At 41.5% G+C, this 3,971-nt stretch overlaps 1 pseudogene; it reads left to right on the top strand.

Moving 5' to 3' along the window:
- Positions 1 to 1,687: 1,687 nt before the first annotated feature.
- LOC142457112 (serine/threonine-protein phosphatase PP1-beta catalytic subunit pseudogene) lies at positions 1,688 to 3,604 on the top strand (annotated as a pseudogene).
- Positions 3,605 to 3,971: the final 367 nt, after the last annotated feature.

The raw sequence follows: 3,971 nt of genomic DNA, 5'->3' as shown, positions 1-3,971 counted from the left end.
ACAAACTGCTAACCTAAAAGTCTAGTGTTCAAATCTTCTAGTTCTGTTGCAAGAGAAAGATGAGGCACTCCGCCTTTGTAAGTATTTATAGTCTTGAAAGTCTTATGGAACAGTCTTACTCTAACCTGTAGGGTTGTTATGAGTCAGAATTGACTCAACTATGGTGGGTATGTTTTCCCCAGGGTGTGTGTGTGTGTGTGTGTGTGTGTGTGTGTTCAGTTTGGAATATTTATGATATGTCTTGATGATTTTACAGTTTATCTGGAGATGTACTAATTTCACTAGTTGTGTAGTAGAGGGCTATGTGTTGAGCTGCTAACTGCAAGGTCAGCAATTCAAGCCCACCAGGTTTTTTACTTTATTTTGTTTTCATATATCTGAACAAGGGGTGAGTATTCTATTCTACTTGCTAGCTTAGTAGAATTTAGGTGCTTGCCATTTATTTTCTGGTGGGTTTGATAGTGAACGAGAGTATGTGTGGAGTATCTATGCATTGTTCATTAGCAGTTGTGGGCAAATTGGGCTGGTGCTAGCTACCATCTATTATTGATTAAGTGGTGTAGTATTGAGTGATTACCTTTGCACCTGTGGGGCTGTCAATGTGGGTGTGGCTTGGAAGTATAGGCATGACATGTCTGCTGTTGGTGGGACCCAAAATGGAAGAAAGAAAGAAAGAATCAAAAAGTGTGCTTGTCTGGGTATTTTATAGAAACAAATCCACAGCAACTCATGTATAACAGAAAGTTTTATATAAAGGTTAAGTGTGCATCAAGAAAACATTCCAACCCAGTTCTTCCCAAGCCCACAGCCCAACATTAGCCCATATGCCCAACACCAATCCACAAAGTCCTCCTCCATCTCACAAAACACACGCAATGATGCCAATTGCAGGAGGAAAGCTGAGTCAGTGAACGTGTAAGCATCTCAGCACTGGTAGGGCTCTCCACATGGCTGCTCCAGCACCCAGGGCTGCATCCAGGTAGGTCCATGTGGCTTTTCCTTGGGACGTCTTGCAGGAAGTCAACCTTGCAAGCTGAAGCAGGGAACTGCTAAGGCAGCTGCACCCTGGTACGACCATCACAAAGCAAGAGACCTGAGAACTAGAAAGGCGAGACTCACCAAGCCATTTATCCCTCCGCCCTTCAATTAACCCTACATGTGTTTATTGGCCAGGTTGGCACAATAAACTAACTAACTCAACAAGAAAAAGAAAATTATTATTAAAAAATAGAAAATAAGAGAATGAAAAAAGAAGAGAGAAAAAGAAATAAAACAAGAAAAGAGAAAAAGAAAATAGTAAACAATAGGAGTTGGTGGTCGAGCAAAGCTTACAATAATTTTCACTGATAGAATAATACATATCTTAATAAAGCATGTAGGAAATTGAAGTAGTGAGTAAATGTTAGTCCACCTACCGACAGTTCAATACTCTTGGTGTAGCTAGCTTCTGCTTCTTCACACATCATGTAATTTGACCTTAAATTCTTGAGCTACAGGTGTGTTTAAAAAGAGTGTCACTATAAACAGAAGTTGATGCTCTTGGGAGATGATCAATAAGGTTCTCACTTAAAATGATAAAGATGTCTCTAAGGTGAACCAAATACAGAAAGAAACCATAAACTATAGAACGGATTTTTGGCTCGCACTTGATCCTAGCTCCAATCTAAGAGCAACTGATTTTCGTGACATGGCCCTGGTCAATACTCACCATTATAAAGAAAATAAGGAGGATAAAGTGCTACAGTAAAATGTGTTGAAGGAATTAGATGGTCCCCCGCTACCAGAAAAAAACAAAAAGAAGCAGCCTCTGGAGTCTTAACGGTTGTTTTCAAACAGCCATCTAAGTGAGATGTCAACTAAGGCCACATAGAAAACACTCCAACATCTGTGATCGGAGAATTGTATATGATAGAATCCAAATCCAAAGGAGGAAATGGTACCAGAGGGTTGCCATCAGAGGGAAAGGTATCAGAGCTAAACTTGTGAAAATCTGGTTTGCATAAAGCTATGGAGGACAGTGGAAGCCCAAAATGTATTCACAGGTGTGGTGATTACATTATCTGGTGTCAACTGTGAAGGGGTGGAGTCTAGCCTGTCTATCAGGTCATAGTCAATAATGCCTCTGGGTGAGCATGACCTTCTCCTGAGGATTCTGGGAATGCCTGTATTCCTCCCTGGAGGTGGGAGACACACTCTCTGCTTCATTTTCTTGTTGACAAGACACATGGGGATGCGCTGATAGAGCCAGAGCGCTGGAGCTGGAGGAGCCACGTAGAGACCCACACCAGCGCGAAGATACTTCCACCACCACTGAAGTCAAAAGACTTTCCACCCACACTGGTTTGAGAGCTCCCTGCATTCGGTGTCATTGCATGTGCTGTCTGAGTCTTGAGAGGAAATAATAGACCGGTATCAGACATCTGGGCTAATGCCGGACATATGGACTTGATCTGGACTGGGCTGGGATGTTTTCTTAATATTCAGTTACTCTTTGATATAAAGTTCTCTATTGTGCACAAAAGAATCTGCACATGGAATAAGCCTCTAGTGATTCCCATATGACCATAAGTGAGGGAAAAGAATCATCTGGCTTTCAGACAGAGTGTGGGAGAGATGACAATAGTAGATTAAAATGATAAACATGACTTGAATGGTTAAAAACTTGTCATTTGATCTCCCTGTTGATACACTGTGAGCTTATTCTGGTTTTTAATATTTTCTGTTTGTTTCTCAGCAGATTTTTCTCAGCCAGCCTATTATTTTGGAATTGGAAGCACCGCTGAAATTTTGTGGATAGATTTATTTGTGGAGGTAGTCAGATTTACTGGGATTATTTGAAAATGGAAGCCAACAATCTTTTCTTAGGTGGTTATGTGGACAGTGGAAAGCAATCCTTGGAAATCTTTTGTTTGCTACCGGCTTATGAAATCAGATACCCAGAAAACTTCTTTCCTGTGCTAACATCCATCGCACTTACAGATTCTATGATGACTGCAAGCAAAGGTTAAATACTAAACTATATGAATATTAAACCCTCACCGATTGTATTAACTGTCTGCCAAAAGCTGCCCTTGTGGATGAGAAGATCTTCTGTTGCCATGGAGACTGTCACCGGATCTGCAATCTATGGAGCAGCTGAGACGAATCATGAGGCCTACTGAGGTTCCTGGTCGAGGCTTGCTCTGTGATTTGCTGTGGTCTCACCCACCTACGGACGTGCAAGCATGGGGGCGGGAGTGGGGAGATGCGGAATAATCGTGGTGTTGCCTTCACGTCAGTAAATTTCTGAATCATCCTTACTTGGACTTGATTTGCCAAGCTCATCTGGTGGCTGAAGATGGATCTGAATTTTTTGCTTACACAGCAACTGATAGCACTGTTTTCAGCCCCAAATGACTGTGGTTACTTTGATAATGCTGGTGGAATGATGAGTGTGGATTAAACTTTGATGTGTTGCCTACAGATACGGAAAGCATCTGAAAAGAAAGCTAGGTGCCAGCATGGTGGACAGAATTCTAGGTGTCCTGTCACTCCACCTCGACCAGCTCAGCCGCGGACAAAAGGGGGAGGAAGGGACTTTGCAAAGAAGCTATCAGAGTGGTGAAGGACATACTTCACAATAGGGAAGGGTACACTGTAAAACCATTCACCAATTTGACCTCCTTTATGATGTCACGCCCGTAACTTAAGGACACAGGGAAAGGAAGTTACTTTTTTTTCCTAACAGAAAGATGTGCTACATTGTATTGTAAGAAGTATACTCATAATATTCAACAAAGTTCCATCCAAATTCAAAATTATACATTAAAATTACAGGTTCACATATCAACTTTTTAAAGTTGAGAAGCAGCCCAGTTGACCTTGGTTTCACAGGAAAGCACGATGATCCATCTGTGTAATGGAGTTTGGGTGTTGCTTGGTTGTTTAATTATTTGGGGCTTGTTTTATTTTGTTGTTGTTTGCTAGAATAA

This window comes from Tenrec ecaudatus, chromosome 9, assembly GCF_050624435.1.
Source record: "Tenrec ecaudatus isolate mTenEca1 chromosome 9, mTenEca1.hap1, whole genome shotgun sequence".
Classification (NCBI taxonomy): Eukaryota; Metazoa; Chordata; class Mammalia; order Afrosoricida; family Tenrecidae; genus Tenrec; species Tenrec ecaudatus.
Note: the sequence above shows the minus strand (reverse complement) of the source record. Positions and strands in the feature narration are given on the sequence as shown.